Below are 20603 nucleotides of genomic sequence, written 5' to 3' on the forward strand. Positions count from 1 at the left end.
ACTAAGGATGTATTTGAAATGAAATATGACATTTAGCTTTTTTTGAAAATAAACTTCTTTTATTATAGAATACTTTTAGATTTATAGAAAAGTTGCAAAGATAGCAGTTTTTATACACCCAGTTTCCCCTATTGTTAACATCTTACATTAGTGTGATGCTTTTGCTATAACCAATGAACCAATATTAATTCATTATTATTAACCAAAGTCTGTACTTCACATTTTTCTTAGATTTTCACTAATGTCCTTTTTCTGTCCCAGAATACCATCCAGGATACCATATTACTTTTCATGTCTCCTTAGTCTCCTCATGGCTCTGACAGGTTCTAAGACGTTCTTTTTTTTTATGTACTTCAAAGTTTTGAGGACTTTTGGTAAGGTATTTTGTAGAATATCCCTCAATTCTGGTTCTCTGTTGTCTCTCGTGATCAGACTGGAGTTACCGATTTTAGGGAGGAGGACAAGAAAGTTAAACCTACCTGGATGAAGTAGTACATGTCATATTTCTTCATTGTAAATCTACTCTTTCTTTCTTCCCTTCTCATACCATTCTCTTTGGAAGGAAGTCACCAAATGGAACCTACACATAAGGAGTGGGGAATTATGACCCACCTCTTTGAGTAGGAATATAATACACTGAATTTGGAATTTTTCTGGTTGGAGATTTGTCTTTCTCATTTATCTGTTCAGTCACTTATTTCTGTCACTATACACCCATGAGTATTTATTTTATAACCAATGTAATATTATGTGTTTTGTTGCTCAAATTATGTCAGCTTTTGCCATTGGGAGCTCTTTTGGTTGGGTCCCGTATCTCTTTGACATCGCTCCTCTCCCCCCAACCCAACATTGTTTTGTTTTGTTCCAGTGTTTTCTTACACTATAAGATCTTCGAATGCAAGCTTGTCTTGTATATTCCATGACTTCAGTCCTAGAATCAGCCATTTGGGATTTAAATTTCAAAATCAAACTTTAGTCAGTAATTAAACAAATCTCTGTCTATCTTTTAATCTTCATTGCTCATCAGTGTAAACTGTGTTAGTAATAAAAATAGAAGCTTCTATTCGGTTGCTAATAGATTACTTTAGAAAAGTAAGTGACTTGGTGGCTTTTAAAATTATAATCAAAGAAGTATTACTCTAATTACTTCTGTTCAAACCCAAAGAACATTAACTTAAATATGTCTAATTTAACTAATTTGATGAAATATCATCTGTTTGAATCATGACGCTAAGAAATCATTCTTGATGAAAGAGGAGAATCAAATTACTCTATGGAATATTTGGGAATATGCTGCCTGGCACAAAAGGCTAGATGTTCTGAAAAAGAAGAGTTTTGAAATAATGAGGAAGCAGCTAACTAAGATTGTACCTGGGCTATAAATTGAGAAACTGGCAGAAAGGAAGAAAGGAAGAAAGAAAGAAAGAGGGAGGGAAGGTGGGAGGGAGGGAGGAAGGAGTGAAAGAAAGGGAAAGGAAAAGAAAGGAAAGGAAAGGAAAGGAAAGGAAAGGAAAGGAAAGGAAAGGAAAGGAAAGATGAAAGGGAGGGAGGGAGAGAGAGAGGGAGAGAAAGAAAGAAAAGAAAGAAAAAGAAGGGAGGGAGGGAAGGAGGGAGGGAGGGAGGAAGGAAGGAAAGAAGGAAGGAAGGAAGGAAGGAAGGAAGGAAGGAAAGGAAGGAAGGAGAAAGAAAGAAAAGACTTCATTTGAGGTTGTCAACTCATTTATTACCTGATTGAAAATACAAAACTAAAACTAATATTCTGGAATTTCACTTGAGAATACATTAATAGAAGAATCCTACACAATTCTAAAGAAATAGAAGAGAGTTTTGTATCCATTTAAAATTCAACTTTAAAGAAAAATGTTTCCTTTAAAATTATGATACACTACTCTTTTCTGGTGGCAGGCAGGAAGAGGGAATGTTGGGGGAGAAGCCATAAGCAGCAAATCCCTTTTACTCACTTCTCTTCCATGTAATCCTGTGGGTTTTTTTTTTTCCAGAACATTAGGTACTAGTCGTTAATTTCTGCTAGTAGTCTCATGTTGGTGAATCATCTCTTGGGAACACACTTGTCATGGTTTAAAAGAAGGTATTTGATGCTTGTTAAGATTCTTTAGCTTTCTTCCTGTTTTACTGGTTTTCTTTTAAAGGTCAACTTCCTTTATACCTTTAGAATTTTGTTATGCTAGACTCTGTTTTGTCATACAGTAGCACTTATGTTTTCATTTGAAGGGCTGAGTCAGCAGCATCATTATAAAAAAAAAAAAATCTACTGGTTTTTCTCCCCTTTTCCTTTTGAATATTTTTGAAGGAACAGTAAGCTAACTAAATCAATTATTTTTTGTTCTTTTTCAATAAAACCTGTTCCTTTTCTTTAGTTATTTAAAATAAGTTTGTTATTCATTATGTGTGTCCAGGTGTTTAATTCTGATTTCCTCTCATGTAATGTAACAGCTTGAGCCAAAGAGAACACTTTATTTTTTTAAAATGCTTTAGCATTTTATAAAATGAGAAGAGTTGACTGGCTAGAGACCATCTGTGGAATACTATCCCAAATCTACTAATAACATTTATTTTTCATTTATGTCTTCTTCCATGTTTCTGCCCATTTATTCATCCATCTACCTGCTGTCTCTCAATAATGCTGTGTGAAACACTACGCTAATGGAATTCTGAGTAGTACAATTGTTATGCAATTCCTGTATAAACAGGACAAGAAGCTTACTTTCTAATGGAAGGCTGCATATGCATTTTTCCAAAAGGTAAAAGATGTTATAGACCAGATGAGTGATATAAAAAATTAAATACTATAGACAGGCAAAATTACAGAGTTTATCTTGAAATAGGGGCAATCTTACCAGGTCAGACATAAAAGCATAAAATGACATTTGAGCTGATCAAATATCATTGATCAAAAGGATGGGTTGGTATTAAAACAATGAGAAATGAACAGATTCAAGATTGAATGCATTCCCTCACCCATTTATTTAGAAAGTGTCCAATAAATATTTGTGCACAAGACACTTGGCTAGTTCTGAAGCACAGAATAATAAGAGTACTATTTGAGGAACAGCTGATGATCTGTCTTCTATAAAGAATCAGATTTGTATTGCAGTGAAATCTGTGACTAGAATTATACGTTGGGGACTGGTCATGTAAGAACTTGAACATTAATTAGTGGATACTAACATTAATTAGTGGATACTAACTAGGTTCAGCAAGAGATGATGGCAAGTCCTACACTTCAAAGAGGGATAAAGGAATTGGTGATATTAAGGATTTGGTATATGAAAGTGCAAAGAGTTGCTGTAGAAAACAGGTGGGAAATTATTCCATAAAGACATCACAAGAAAAGAAAACTAGACACCAATATTCCTTATGAATATAGATTAAAATATCCTTAATAAAATGACAGCAAAATGAATACCCCATTATTTGTCTTAACTGTTAATGGTGTTTCTAATGGATCCAATTGAAATGGAACCTGTAAAATTTCCAACAAATATTTTATAGCCTAAGAATTGTATGCTTTATCCATTCATCTGTTGAAGGACATCTCGGGTCCTTCCTCAGTTTGGCTGTTGTGGACATTGCACGTGATGTGATGAGCACTGGGTGTTATACGCAACTAATGAATTGTTGAACACTACATCAAGGCTAATGATGTACTATATGTTGGCTAAGTGAATTTAATAAATAACAAAATTTATAAAAAGCATTGTATGCTTTTCATGATAACAGATAATAGTTTTAAAGGCCTGTCTTAATGTGTAAATGAGTAATGTATTCTTAAATTACCCGAATGCCTGTTATATACATTGTCATTTGTTTAGTGAATAGAAACTGTAAAGAAGTTTTATGTATTTAAAATTACAGAAATAAACCAAGCCGAACCAAAAAAAGGAAAAAGAAAATCAGTGGGAAGTTAATAAGAGATTCCTTAGCATTTACTAGAGAACTGGTAATATCTATTTTTACTAGAAACAAGGAGTCCATTTTTATTCAGGAGTGTCTATACAGTACAAGCATAGAAAATATAAAGTGAAAGTGGTCCAGAGTTGAAGAGTAGCTTGTTAGTCATAGAAAAAGATGAAGGGATCAGCTTTAGAAATTCAACAAGGTAATTATGGAAAGAAAAAAAAAGTGGGTGGGCTCAAGGAACTTATGATTTTAATAAGGTGGTTTTTGAGACAGATTTATAGATGTGTATGGTATGCTGTGACGGTTAATTTTATGTGACAAATTCTTTAGGTTGTGGTGCCCAGATGTTTGGTCAAACACTAGTCTAGATGTTGTGTAGAGATATTTTTAGATGTGACTAACATTTAAGTCAGTAAACTTTGAATAAAGCAGATTACCCTCCATATTGTGGATGGGCCACATCTAATCAGCTGAAAGCCTTAAGAACTAAGGTCCCCTGAGGAAGACGGAATTCTGCCTCCAGACTGCCTTTGGACTTGAGCTGCAACATTTACTCTTCCCTGGATCTCCACTCTGCTGCCCTCTGTAGAATTTGGACTTGCCAGCACCACAGTTGGGAGGGCCAATTCCTTAAATTTTTCTTTCTCCCTCTTTTTTTCTGTCTCTCCCTGTGTGTGTATCTCTGCATAAACATACACACACACACACACACACAAATGCACACAGAGGAATACAAAATGCATACACACATGTATATACGTATACGTTGTTGGTTTGGTTTCTCTGGAGAACCCTGACTAATACAGAGTTATATATATATTTTCCAGCTTGACTGTGGAGGAGATCTAAAAACAGTGACATCCTGTAGGAATGAACATAGTTAGCACTTACATCTTGGTTTCTAATTATTCTCCGGTGAAAGGTACTAGGTCCTTGGAAACATGGCTGATTCCAGGATTGAAGCATGGAAAATATGAGATGAGCCTGGAAAACCTTGCAGTGCCAGAGCTGAGTGATCTAAAAATAGATTGGGGATGGGCATGTTGAAAGGACACAGGAGCAGCTTGAAAAATCTACCATGGTCAGATTTGGGACAATTTGACAACAAATTAAATAAAATTTATAGACTAAAGTAGATATCCATGAGTCTATACTGATATAAATAAATAAATGATTAAGGAAATGAGGAGAGAGACAGCTCTTCCATTCTGTAGAGTTCCAACTAATAAACATAGAAGGAAAGATGGAAAAATAAAATCACAATTGGCATAGCAATAATTTCACAGGCAAGAATCATCAATGGTTGCTAAAATAATGAGTAAAAGTGTAATAAAAACAGAATATTTGAATAGTTTCATACTTTCTCCTACAAGATACTTACCAATTAGAAATAGAAAAAAATGAAAATGTTACACTTTCAGGTGAAACTTTGCAGTTGCAGGTGAAATAGTAGAAAAACTGATGAAGGTTAACATCACCAGTAATGATACATTGAGGCTTCAGACATTTCCTGATATGATCCACCAAGAAGGTACGACATCATTTCTGGGATATGTTTAACAATATAATGCATATAGATTTTTATCAGATGTATCAAGCTATAATTTTCATAAATCACTTATATTAGTCTTTAAGTTTACACATATTTGTGTTTTATTAAACTTACATGGTCTGCAGTTATCATCATAATCCAATTTGAGGACATTTTTATTACCACAAAAAATTACCTCTTGAGAAGCTGCAGTTCATCCCTGCTCTGACCCCAGCTCCAGGCAACAACTGATCTGCTTTTTGTCCTTATAATTTTGCCTTTTCTCGTAATGTTAGATATGTAGAATCATGCATTCTATCTCCTATATCTGGTTTCTTTCACCTAGAATTACAGTTTTAGATTTGACAAGTCTTTTGTAGTTTGTTTCTTCGTATTGCTGAATAGCATCTCATTATATGGATTTACCATATTTTCTTTTTTTTTTTTTTAAAGATTTTATTTTTATTTATTCGACAGAGATAGAGACAGCCAGCGAGAGAGGGAACACAAGCAGGGGGAGTGGGAGAGGAAGAAGCAGGCTCATAGCAGAGGAGCCTGATGTGGGGCTCGATCCCATAACGCCGGGATCATGCCCTGAGCCGAAGGCAGACGCTTAACCGCTGTGCCACCCAGGCGCCCCTATACCATATTTTCTTATTCATTCACCAACTGAAGGACATTTGGTTTGGATCGTTATTATGAATAATGCTCCTGTAAACATTCACATGCAAGTATTTGTGGGAAAATAGCTTTTCATTTTCCTTGGGGAAATACCTAGAAGTAGAATTGCTGGGTCATATGGTAAATGTATGTTTGTAAGAAACTAACAGTCTGTCTTTCAAAGTTGCTGTCATTTTGAATTCCCGCCAGCAATTTCTGAGAGTTCCAGTTGCTCCACATCCTTACCAGTACATGGCATTGTCAGTATTTTTTTTAAATTAAGCCATTCTAGTAGCTGTATAGCAGTATCTTGTTTTGGAATTAGTTTGCATTTCTCTAATAACTAATGATGCTTAGCATCTTTTCATGTACTTACTTGCTACTTATGTACCCTCATTGGGGAGGTATCCATTAAAATATTTTTACCAAATTTTTATTGGATTAGTTTCTTTTTTATTATTTTATTTTGTTGGTTTAGTTTCTTATTGAGTTATATGATTTCTTCATATATTCTGGGTAGAAATCCTTCATCATATGTACTTTTTATATTATCTCCTAGTATAGGGCTTGCTTTTTCATTTGCTTAACTGTGCTTTTTGAAGAACAAAGGTTTGCAATTTTGATGGAGTCTAGTTTATAAACTTTTTTCTTTATTGCCTTATGTTCTTTTTTGTACTAAGAAATATTTGTTGAATCAAATTCAAAAAGATTTTCTCCTTTTTTCTTCCAGAAATTGTATCGTTTTAGCTCTTATCTTAGATCTAAGAGCCCTTTCAAGTTTATCTGTGTGTATGATGTCAGCTGATAGAGTGTCATTTATCCATATACAGATATCCAATTGTTCCATCCCCTTGGCACTTTGTATAAAAATGGTATTCTTTCTCCCTTAAATTCTTGATAAGATTCTACATCAACATCTTCTGGGCCTTGGATTTGTTTTACATTTCTGAGTGTTGTTGGGTTTTAAAAAAAATAGTAATAATAAATAGACTACATTTTTAGTACTCTTTTAGATTTACAGAAAAATTGAGCAGATCATACAGAGTTCCATATATCCAGCCCCATTCCTTACAACGTACCACCCCCACACACACAGTTTCCCCTCTTAGTGAAACTTGCATTTGTGTAATCCATTCGTTATAATTAACAAACCAATACTGACATATCATTATTAACTAAAGTCCATAGTTTACATTTGGATCACTCTTTGTGTTGTAAAGAGACAAATGTATAATATGAAGTTTGACAAATGCATAATATAGATTTGCCATTAGACTTTTATATAGGATAATTTAACCCCCTAAAAATCACCTGTGCTCCACCTATTTACCACTTGCCTCACTCCCTGTTAAGTGCTGACCACCACTGATCTAAAAAGATCTATAAAACCAATCAGGTGTTTTTTAGAAAAGACAGTAAAAAAATTGTCTCCATAAGTTTGTGTTTTCCAAAATGCCATATAATTGAAATCATGTAATTTTTAGCATTTTTAGACTGGCTTCTTTCAGCAATGTGCATTTAAATTTCTTATATATCTTTTTATGGCTCGATAGGTCATTTCTTTTTATTGCTGAACAGTATTCCATTTTATGAATACACTGTGGTCTGTTTATCCATTCACCTATTGTAGAACATCTTGGTTGCTTTCAGTTTTTAGTCATTAGGAATAAAACTGCTATAAATTTTTTAGTGCAGGATTTTGTGTGGACGTAAATTTTTACCTCAACTGGGTAAATACCTAGGAGCATAGTTGTTGGATCATATGGCAAGACTATTTATCTTTGTAAGAAACTGTCAAACTGTCTTCTAAAGTAGTTGTATCATTTTGCATTCCCTCCAACAATGAATGAGTGTTCCTGTTGGTCAGCATACTCACAAGCATTTATTATTATCAATGTTTTGGATTTCAGTTATTACAATAGATGTGTAGTAGTATCTCATTATTATTTTAATTTGCAGTTTCTTAATGACATGAGATGTGGAACGTCTTTTTATGTGCTTATATGCTGTCTTTGCTGAGGGTTCTTCAGATGTTCTGTCCCTTTGTAATTGGGTTGATTGTTTATATATTGTTGGGTTTTAAGAGTTCCTGTATATTTTGGATACGAGTCCTTTATCTAATATATATTTTGCACATGCTTTCACCAGGTCTGTGACTTACCTTTTCATTTTCTTAACAGTGAACAAAGGTTTTAACTTTAAGAAAATCCAACATATCAAAAGTTTCTTCCATGGATAGTGCTCTTTGTGTTTTCTCTAAAAACTCATCACTAAACCTATGGTTACTTAGATTTTGTCCTGTTATCCTCCAGAAGCTTAATAGTTTTGCATTTTATATTTTGGTTTAAAATCCATAGAGTAAATTTTTTTAAAGAATGTAGGTCTCTATGTATGTTGTTTTCATATGGATGTCCAACTGTTTCAGCACCATTTCTTGAAAAGACTGTTATTTGTGGAATTGCCTTTGCTCCTTTGTCTGTTTGTATATCTGTTTCTGGGCTTTCTGTTCTATTCCATTGATCTGTTTGTCTAGTCTTTCATAAATATCACACCTCCTTGATTACTATAGCTTTATGGTAATTATTGAAGTGGATAGTGTCTGTCCTCTGACTTTGTTTTTCTGCAATGTTATGTTAGTTATCCTGGGTCTGTTTTCTTTTCTTTTCTTTTTTTTTTTTTAAAGATTTTAATTATTTATTCGACAGAGATAGAGACAGCCAGCGAGAGAGGGAACACAAGCAGGGGGAGTGGGAGAGGAAGAAGCAGGCTTATAGTGGAGGAGCCCGATGTGGGGCTCGATCCCATAATGCCGGGATCGCGCCCTGAGCCGAAGGCAGACGCCCAACCGCTGTGCCACCCAGGCGCCCCCCTGGGTCTGTTTTCTTTCCATATATACTTTAGAATGAGCTTGTTGATATCCCCAGAATAACTTGGGATTTTTATTGGTATTGCCTTAAATCTATAGATCAGGTTGGGAAGAATTGGCTTCTTGACATTTCTATCCATAACATTTCTGGACTACTTACCCATTTATTTAAATCTTTGATTTCTTTCATTTCTTTCATTAAGTTTCCTAGTTTTTCTCACATAGATCTTACACATAATTCATTAGATGTATAGATAAGTATTTCATATATTTTGGTGCTAATGCAATGCATTTATGTTTTTATTTCAAATTCCAATTATTTGCTGCTAATATGTGGGGGAGCCATTGACTTTATTATAGTAACCATTTATCCCTCCTTTGAATGGGTCCACTGACTTTGCCAATAAAGCTGCCAATGTTTGCCATCAACTTTGAACAGTCAGCTCTCATCTGCCAGTCATAAAGCTGCAGATTTTGCAGCCTGAGCTGGAGTGGTGGAGTGAGGTGGGATTAGAAGGATACCCACGCAAGAAGGCCACAGAATTGCCATTAGGTTTCCCCGTTGTGGTCGCACTTTTTCAGGAGTAAACACATTGCGTTTTGTTGTGTCTTTGGTCACTTTGAAGTACCTGAAATAGTTCATTTTTTTTCTTTTTATATTTCATTCAGTTTCATACTTGCTTTGCAAATTGCTTGATCTCCTCACACAGATATTATTGAAAGTCCAAACCTGAATTTAATTATGAGGAAACATCAGACAAGTCCAAATATCATTCCTCCTGCCTTAAATACACTTGATATCCAAGAATGATGTTAGTTGACTTCTTCCAAAATAAAGAACCAGTCTAATACCTCCATATGAAGCAGAAATGTTAAAAGAAAATAAGTTTCTTATGATATTTATATTCAATGATATTTCTTGCACGAACACAGAAGAACTGATGGCATTACAAACTTGGAACCAGATAAGATGTTGTGAAATTTGACACAAACTAATCTAGTCCATAGAGTTACCAGATATATGATGGCAATATTTTCCATGATGTAATAAATAAGCACTAAATGCCCTAGTAGAGAAATGGAGTAGTATCCAGATCTTCATGATCTGGTTCTGATAAAGTTTTCATGATGATGGGAAATGTAGCTTTATCCAAACTTACCCATAATGCTTTCTTTCTATCTAGTATTGAGGAGGTTATAAGATCTATTTGGTTTCTGTTTGATGACTATAACTCATTAGATTTAGCATGTCTTAGGCAACTGACTTAGGGAAAGGCCTTGTATAATGAAATGCTGAAGCCATAAAAACAAAAAGCTTAATTCTTTCTGCCAAACAAGCACTGGAACTAGGAAAGCTTGATAATTTCCTATAGAATTTTCTTGGAAATGGAGGATAAGGTGTTCTTATTAAATCCACATTTGATACAGCTGTCTAGAAGTAGCAGGCAAATCCCATGAAGCTTCCAAGGCAACAGAAGCTGTCCTCATGCATTTCAATTAATCATTAAATTAAGTCTCTATATGAGAATCAAAGGACTAAATAATAACAGCAAAGAACCATTCACAAATTAAAAGATTATGTGCTTTTTATACTTAATGACAATTTGTTTCTGTAAGAAGTTTTTATTAAGTCCACTAGTCACAAAGAATAAATAAAAATGAGCTTGAACTTTGCAAGTATATTTGATTTTATATGTGCATTCCCTAATAATGTCTGGACTCACCAATTTGGACACCAATAACAGCAACAACTAGATGTATGTGTTTATTTGTGTGCACATTCATTAGTGCTAATCTTTGGTACTAGTCTTACATGCATTAGTGATAACGGAGTCTTACAAATGTGTATGTTGTTGATATTTTGATTCCTCTTTACTACCCTCCTTATGCTACTTGGATCCATAGCTCATTACTATAGACCCTCATTGGCAAAATTCCTCTATTCACTGTCTTTTTCTTCCTCAGTCATACTTGACTATCCACAATCCAATCCGAAATGGGCCCAAACATCCCTCTTCTGCTTTACTGAATGTGTACATCTGGACAATGCTGGAAATAATCACACATCTGTCCAGTTGGTGTCAGATTCATGGCCACAACCTTAAGTGGGTACATGACCATGATATTTTCAAGTAAGCTCACTCTCTTACTGTACTTCCATGCAATATTACACCTTTCCTTTCATCCTCCTACCTTTCTCATATATAGCTGGTATCTTTTATCCATATTAATGATCTTTCCTCAAAAATTATGTTCCACTCAAAGTATCCTCATCTTATTTGATGGCAATTCCTTCTTGTCATTTTATCAGGCTAATAGCTCGGGAGTTAACCTTCACTCCCCTCTTTCTTTCACATTCCATCTCTGGTCCATCAGCAGTTCTCTTTATATTCAAAAGAGTTTCAGAATCTAACCACTTCTCACCTCTTCCACTGTTGCCCATATGATCTGACCTACAATTTTCATTATTGCAATATCTTTCCAATAGATCATGAACCTTGGCTTAATTGTCTTGGCTCTAATTGCCATCACTTAAAATGATGCCTGCCACATAGTAGATGCTCAATAAGTATATGATACAGTTTGATTGAAGGATGCATCCGCATTCAAACATATCCATTAAGAATAACTGACTCTTTTCAACAAATGGTGCTAGGACTTACTGTAAAGATGGCAGTATCTCCCAAAGTGGTCAATAGAGTCAATGCAATCTTATCAAAATCCCAATGATATTTTTGGAAGAAATTAAAAAATCCATCCTAAAATGCTTATGGAATCACAAGGGACCCCAAATCAGAGAAATCTTGAAAAAGAACAAAGTTGGAAAACTAAACTTATTAATCATCTCTTATTTCCACATCCTCTTCCAGTTAATGCTTCATTTTGTACCACTGTCACCTCCAACCTTCCTCATGCCCACCAAACACAAAAGTGTTGCCTCCTTCTGTTGTGTCTACCTTCTCACTTGGCACTTGCCCATCATCTTCCTCTGGATTCTGCTTTCATGTCCCCCACCACTCCATGTTCAAATTCAAACAGACACAATCTATCCTTATCTTATATGATCTCTCAGCAGGATTTGACACTCTTTTATTTTCTTTATCAACAGGTCTTCAAATTTTTCTCATACCACTCTGTGTTCTGATTACTTTTCTACTTTTCAAGTTATTTCTCCAACCAGACTGCAAGTGTCAGAGATCCTCAAGGCTCAGGATAAGGACCTTTGTCTTGAGAGAAAAGACAAACAGGAGATAAATAACACCTAAATAGGAAGGAAAGCTAAGTTTATCACAGAAAATAATTTGGAAGGTACCTATCCGAACAATACACCAGAGTCCATTCATATTCTTGTAATTCAACACTAACTTGGTGCAATATATTCGGTCATCAGTATATATTATACTCAAATGCATTATCAGATTATAAGCTGAGTGACCAGAATAATAGCTAAAGGCATGTCTTTCTACTAGGTCTGTGTGGCAGACTTCAAATATTTGAAGGGTAAAAAATTTGTTTAATTAAATGATTTTTTAAAACCTGTCTGAACTAAGTCTACAAAGTAGGAAGAACATAGGCTTGCAGACAGCCAAATCTTATTTTTTAATAATAATTTTTTATTATGTTATATTAGTCACCATACAGTACATCCTCAGTTTTTGATGTAATGTTCCATGATTCATTTTTTGCGTATAACACCCAGTGCTCCATGCAATATGTGCCCTCCTTAATACCCATCACTGGCCTATCCCAATCCCCCACCCTCCTCCCCTCTGAAGCACTCAGTTTGTTTCCTAGAGTCCATAGTCTCTCGTGGTTCATTCCCCCTTCTGTTTACCCTCCACTTCATTATTCCTTCTACCGATCTTCCTGCTATTTCTTATGTTCCATAAATGAGTGAAACCATATGATAATTGTCTTTCTCTGCTTGACTTATTTCACTTAGCATAATCTCCTCCAGTTCCATCCATGCTGCTGCAAATGTTGGGTAATCATTCTTTCTGATGGCTGAGTAATATTCCATTGTATATATGGACCACATCTTCTTAATCCAGTCATTTGTTGAAGGGCATCTCGGCTCCTTCCACAATTTAGCTATTGTGGACAGTGCTGCTATAAACATTGGAGCCAGATCTAATCCATTATAACAATATAATAGCTATTCAAGGTACTATTAATTTTCTCAACATCTTTGGTCTTCATTTTTCTATTGAAAAATGAGAATAACAAAGTTTAGCCCATAGAACTATTGTGAAAAACAAACTGTATGACATGTAAGCACTTCCCACCAGTAGCAATTTTTAAAGGAAATTGTCCTAATTGAAGTGCATGGATGTTAAAGTCTGTCCTATACCTCAATTTCTGGAGTTTTCAGTTATCTTACCATTTCTTCTCATTGTATGAAACATTAATACAATGATGTATATGAAATTTCCTTTCCCATTTTAGAGATTTGTAAATGTTAACAATTAAGGTGACTGATGTTCCATTATTCCTATCTTCCCAGTTCACTGGAAGATGTTTTGGAATCCTTGTAAAAATCCCAGTGATGCGATAATTACTTTGATTATTTTCAAAGATATATGAAGTCCTCTGATGTCCTTAATTGATACTTTTTAACTGCTGTGCAAAGCTTGAGGTAAACTGAAGAGGAAAAACGTTGTAAAGGGAATAAATATTGATTCAACTTTTCAGTTAAAAAATAAATGCTGTTTAGTTTGCAAAACAGCAGTACTGAAGCCACCATTACTAACACCACTACTGGGTAGTTGAGCAGCATTTTTATTTTTATTTTTATTTTTATTTTTTTTTAGATTTTTATTTATTTATTCGACAGAGATAGAGACAGCCAGGGAGAGAGGGAACACAAGCAGAGGGAGTGGGAGAGGAAGAAGCAGGCTCATAGCGGAAGAGCCTGATGTGGGGCTCGATCCCACAACACCGGGATCATGCCCTGAGCCGAAGGCAGACGCTTAACCGCTGTGCCACCCAGGCGCCCCGAGCAGCATTTTTAAAAGTGTACAGTGATTTAGACTGATGCTTTTCAATGTTCAATGTGCATGTATAGCATCTGGGAGCTTGTTACAATGCGGATTCCAATTAAGTAAATCTGAACTGGGAGCTGAGGATCTGCATTTCTAAGCTCCTGAGTGATGCCCATAGTGTGGGGCTTCAAACTATACACATTTGCAAGGATTTGGAAGCCTTTGCTTGTGTAAAGAAATCTGAGCAAAAAAGGAAATCATCCAATTGAACTTCATTTATCATTTAAAAAAGATTTGGACTATGCAAAAAAATCATCTCCAAGAAGTCTTTATATTTTTAGAAGGCAAAGTGAAGAATGAATAAATACATATGGAATAAACTCAGCCAGTATATTGGAAATAGTTTAGGATTTGATGCCAGAGATCTGGCTTTGAATTCATCTGGGCCACTCACTAATTCTGTGATCATGGACAAAACTACCTAAATAACTTTGAACCTCAGTTTACGTATTCATAAAATAAGTTCAATGATATAAGATTGATATAAACTTTACATGAGAAAACATACCAACAAGATGAAAAATAAAGATATTTGCTTCTCTTTTTCAACATACAGAGCTTTATTTTTATATGTTGTCTATACTTTATACTGTATATTACACTTCATACTAGCACTATGTACAATATGACTATGGCAAGCTTTTTTCTATTTTAAATAATTATGTAAATGTTAATCATGACATTGCAAATACAAACAATACCTATCATATTTAATGGTGAGTCTTTGATAGGAATCAAAAGATGTAATTATATAATCATTCCCATGCTAATGGACGAATATCTTTTTATAGCACAATGACTGAAACACACTATCAAAAAATTATGAATTGTCTTGTTTGTACACATGTACACGAAAGAAGAAGACCTGCATTCAAGGCTCAGCTCTGCTATTAATTTATGTTTCTTCTGGAAAGCCACTTAATTTCTGTCGATCGTGGTTTCCTACTCTGGAAAATCATATTGGATTACAACTAAAATCTCTTCCATCTCTAAGATTCTAATCTCCATGCTATTTAGGCTCTTGCAGCTTCACTGGCTGAAAGTTTAACCACATGTATGTATATACCACGGCACAATAGTGAGACTATTCTCTGAACAGTCAGGTATGAAATAAATTCAACACTCACCACATGAATATATTTACATTCAGTTAATATTTGATGCTGATAAAATCACTTGATATGAATGATAAATCATTTAGATGTGATGATGAAATCATTTAGATATGAATCTAAAGTGACAAATATGGTTGAGCATTTGCTAGCTTCTCTTCCAGGCTTTTCTTTTTTTTAAACTTAAGTTGTTAAATCCTCATTATAATCCTGCGAAGTAGATGCTATTATTATCTTCGTTTTACAGTTGAGGAGACTAAGGTATGAGGAGATTAACTTGTCTATGGTCATTCAAGTTTCCGATCCCCATGACTTGGCTTTGGAGGTCACATTCTTAACCAACCTGTGTCACCATAACCATAACTGTTTCTTAATTCGTAATTTATTTAGTCAGGTAGGAGCATTGGACTGACTTTTTAGTAGTTGATTTATGTATACAAGACCCCCATAAAATCATTCTGTCAACCAGGTTAAAGATTGCCCTCACAAACATTTTGACCAAACATATTATTTTGTTGCAGTATCCTGTGTAGTCACATGCTTGACAGATTTTTGATACCTGCTTTACCCTGCCACCCCTTGCCCTCACTGCACCATTCTTCCCTCAGATAAGAGAAAAACATGCTTAAGGGACCCAAGAAATTAAAATCATCAGAAAGTCACTCATTCTTTTTTTGTTAACACATTTGAAACTGCTAAAGGAGAGGGATTTTCTTCTGGGTAGTATTGCAATACATTATGTAGTTTCTAGGGAAAATAGTTCACTGCATTTTTTTGGTAACAAGTCAAGTACATATAAATTCAAGTCCAGGTTAAGTAGTTGTGCTTTTTTGAAGATTTTATATCTGGTGTGGTCTGCTCAGTGTCACCAGGTTTCCACAGCAATATAGCTGTAACATTCCTTCTGAGAGAACTTGCATTGGGCACACTGGAGCAGATTTATGTCATCGACCCCCACAAGGTATTAATCATTCTTTGAGGTCATTTTTAGCTATCAAAGTAAGTGCATTTGAAAAAAATTGCTAAAACTGCTTTCAAGCCAGTTCTCGTGGTTAGTTTTCGTGGTGGAAAAACAAAAGTTGAAAATTCACAAAACAAATTTCTTGGCAGAGAAAGTATGAAGACTGAGATTCAGATGAGGGTGTTGCCATTCATTAGCACACTTACAAAATGTCTGTGTTATGAAAACCAGGGCACACTTAGAGGAAAATAAACAGATTTATCAGCCTGGTTACAATTTTATGAGGTACAATGTTGAAAAGTTTCCACTGTCTGTGTGAAATCCTGACAAGATAATTCAGACATGGCTGGACTGATGTGACTTTTCTGTCTGGTGCTAGAAAACATAGTAACAGCCAGATACACTTCTCATTTGAGACTAGGCCAGGTTCTAAAGGACTGTTTATATTTTCAAGATTTTATCTTTGTAGAAGTCAGACAACCAGCTTTGGTACATGAATGGGAGCTGGTTATTACCTAACTAAATATCTGTAGTCAATCTGAGGGGAATGAGAGTGCTGACATTTAGTCAGGACTATTTCATTGTCAAGTGCCTCAGAACTTGGCTGACAGAGGAATTTCACCTCCATGGAAAAGCCCAGAGGCCTAAACTCTACCTGAATCTGGGCTTGCAGTGTAGGGAGAGGAAACAGATATTTAAAGGTGGTCTAAGATGTATAAAGATTACAGTGAGTCCATGGAAAACAGACTCATAAAGAGTCTTTTATTTGACATTTCTATCTTTATGTGCATATGAGTATTTTGTACTTATATGCATGTAATTTCATTAAGAAATACAGAATTTTAAAAGGAACCACCAACTGAAAGTATCTTTTCTAAACTGTTCTCTCCTACCACTTTCCTCCCCAGCTCTAAGTGATATCTTATAGCTTGAGGATTTTTTTATGCACAGTTGATTCCAAAGCCCACATCTAAGAGGGAGAGTGCTGGCATCCTTGGTGAAGCTGTTCAGTTTGGAAAACAAGGCTTCCTGGTTCTTACAGGCATTTAAGATGGTTGGGGATGCAATTCAGCTATTTCCAAGCAGTTTTCTTCTTGATGTTTCTTGTTTTCCAACTGCAGTAGTTTGAACAATAAGATTTTTTTTTCCTACTATAAAAATATTTAAGGGTAGTTTATTCCACACTTCTTTGAAACACTTACCAGTGTCTTAAAGTCTTATCCAAATTCATATGTATATTAAGGAGATTTTGCCCAACTTTTTGAGGCTTACCCAATTTATAAGCACAGTGTGAAATATCTCAAAAAAAATTCAGGCTGTAAAAGAAGGAATTTAATGTTTTTAGGAACTGGAATTCCTTTTTAGTAGCAACAAATATTGACTAGATTATGTAAAGTGAAGAGTGATTTAATGAATAATTTCCCAAGGCTACTTGGAAGTTTACGTGTCTTCTTCTTGGCCCTGACCAGCCCCTTACCCCACAGTACTTCTTTCCAAGAATCTGGTATCTCATCTCACACTCTTTAGAAATAAGTATGCTTTATTTGTCCATTTTTCCCGTGTATATAAAAATCCAACATAAGACTTTAAATCAACAAATATATAAGTATATATTTGTTTGACTCAGTCCATATTACGTACTGTACCAGGCAAACCTTAGGTCAGATGGGAAATAATAAATCAAGTATAGACTTGGTTACTCCAGTATGACAGTGATGGGATTACATGGGGTAGAGGGAAAATTCTAGACAGGAAGATTTCTCAGCGTTAAGCTGCTATTTACCATGGGTTCACCTAGCAAATGTGACTGTTTCATCCTACCTTAAATATTCTCTACAACTGCCTTTATATCAATGTAGAAGAGAAATACTTGGGATGAAACAGTTCAGTATAGTTTGAAGATGTCTGCCTCTTTAGACTTAGCCTATTTGCTGTTCAGCATGCTAATTTCGCTTCTCACTGGCTGCTATAGACTGAATGTTCATGTCCCTTCAGAATTCATATGTTAAATCCTGATACCTAATGTGAGAGTATTAGGAGGTGGGGCCTTTCCGAGGTGGTTAGAGCATAAGGGTAGAAGATAGAGCCCTCATGAATGGGATTAGTGCCCTTATAAAAGAGGCTCCAGGGAGCTGTCTTGCCCCCTTTTCATCATATGAGGTTACAGTGAAGAGGCAGCCAGCTGTGAACCAGGAAGCTGGCCTTCACCACATAGCAAATCTGCTAGGGCCTTGATCTTAGACTTTTTAGCCTCCAGAATTTGAGAAATCAATTTCTCTTGTTTCTAAGCACCCAATCTCTGGTATTTTGTTATCAATCCAAATGGACTGACACTCTGGCTTGCGGCCTACTTTTATAATCTGAAGTGTTGGGTAGTAGCTTTCTTTGATGTTTGAAGAAGGTGATATAGTACTTACTTCATAATTGTGCCTGTGTGTGTGAGTCTTCCAAATCTAATCATGTAATAGCTACCGTTTGATTTTCAGTCTTTTTTTATTATAGATATGAGAAGCAGAGTAATAAAATCCATAGAAAATTAGACAATATCATTTTGTAGCAAATAATGTACTTTTTCAAATCTAAAGTAACATGAAAAGGTATCATTGATTTACTGACACCTTCTTTAAAAGTCTTCTTTTAAAAAGTCCACTACAAAGGTATGCCTCAGTTATAAAAAATGCATACTAATTATGGAAATGTGAAAATGTGAAAATAAATAATTGCTTATAATTACGGAAATGCAATAGTTTTTCTTTTTTCTTTATGTATCAAATTATTTTACTCGACATGATATTAAATTATATTGATTCATAAATACTTGAATGCCACCCATTTATGCTATAACAATACTTTATTATAGTGGGTGGTCAGTCATACAAAAACTTAGAGAATAGAATTCTAAAATGGAAAATGATTGTGCTCTCCCTCTATCTAAACTTGTTCTTGGAACAATTTTGCTTTGAGAACTGTAATAATGCTAAGGTTCACGAACCTTCTCTCAGTCTCCTCAGAAACTTATCCAGATCAGCATTTCCCCATCTTTCATGGAATAAAAGGTGGGGATGTGGTCAGTTTTTCTGGAACATGTTGCCAAAACTTTAAGGTTATATCAACAATTGAGTGGATATAAGAATGAACCATCCTTTCTATTAAGATGCGAGGAAAAGAGACCCAATTTCATTTAGAGGTTTGCTTTGAACATTTTCTCTGTGTTCTGAAGTGACCTGAAGTTGCTTCTACCACCACACCCAATCCCACAAGGATTTTAATTGGCATGCCTGATAATATTGTTTTAAATTTAGTAGGGAAGGCCTCCCACCACTAACTGTTTCTATAGAGCATTATTGAACTCTTGGGGAATTTTTCCTCCAAAGAAAGCATGGAATTCCTCTCTGAAATATTTATTTCTTTAGGACTCCAAATGGAAGTGTCTGGAATAAAAAAGAGAGTGAGAATGAGAGAGTGAGAGAGTAGGAGAGAGACGGGGAGTGGGGGAAGGAAGGAGGGAGAAAGAGATTCTTGGCAAATAACTCTTTGGATTTTTGCACATTTGCATTCAGCTGAGAATATATTTGACTTTCGCCAAGTGAGATTTGGAAGATGCTAACAAAAAACTTCAGAAGTGTGAATGAAAATCTACTGATCATTTTCCCTGTCTTTGGAAATATACTTATTTCAAATTACCCAATAGGAAGGAAGTAAATGACTATTTGTTATTTGTTGTCTAATAAGCAGATATCATTGAACCTAAAATCATCTTTTTCTTGAGCTTTTAGGTTGCATCCAAACTCTAAGCTGCAGTAATAGACAAGTCACCATTTTGGGTCCTGCCAAGATTTTTTTTTCTGATAGTAATTTTCCAGTAGTACACCCAAATTAAATTCTAAGATGTCCAGAATATTTAGGCCATGTCAAGAGCAATTGTCCTCTGTTCTGCCATTTAGATGGATGACATACTACCTGTAAATCTACCCCTATCAAAAACAACTAGTCTACATTTCTTTTTTTTTCCCTTTCTTTTTTAAAAATCTACATTTCTTTTAATTTGCTTGTTCTAGTGCGAAACTTCACTGTTGGATACTTTTAGGGAATGTACAACTATGTTTCATTTCCTTCTTATTATATCCTTCAGATGATCTCAAATGACCCACATCCTTTCTTATGCATCCTACAGAGATAATCACCAAAGAGTGGGTTTTGGCTAATAGACACTGATGCCCGGAAGACCAATGAAAATGAAGAGCCAGAGTCAAGATCCCGATTCCTTTCCTGCCATCACTTCCAAAGTAACCTTTTTCATGCATCCAGGTAATGCTTGGGCTCTCCATCCAAGATTAAAAACATCTGCTAGAGGACTTGTCAAACAGTCTTGGAACACTTAGTCGAATTTACAGTAACTCCATCTGGGACTGGTGATACTTACTTCTTTCATATCTTTAATTGTTTCTAGCACCTCCATAGATCAAAGTTCTCTCCATAATCCTTTCTTTCCATCATGGCATATTTACCC

At 35.2% G+C, this 20603-nt stretch overlaps 1 long non-coding RNA gene across 1 annotated transcript in view; it reads left to right on the plus strand.

Annotated features, from left to right (window-relative positions):
* LOC117800638 overlaps positions 1-20376 on the plus strand; it is an 86217-nt gene extending 65841 nt beyond the window's left edge. Inside the window, exon 3 of the long non-coding RNA XR_004623142.1 lies at positions 20268-20376. This is a non-coding gene — a long non-coding RNA (uncharacterized LOC117800638). The remainder of the gene's footprint in view (positions 1-20267) is intronic.
* The last annotated feature ends 227 nt before the right edge of the window (positions 20377-20603 follow it).

The sequence above is a fragment of the Ailuropoda melanoleuca genome, chromosome 1 (assembly GCF_002007445.2).
Source record: "Ailuropoda melanoleuca isolate Jingjing chromosome 1, ASM200744v2, whole genome shotgun sequence".
NCBI classification, from domain to species: Eukaryota; Metazoa; Chordata; class Mammalia; order Carnivora; family Ursidae; genus Ailuropoda; species Ailuropoda melanoleuca.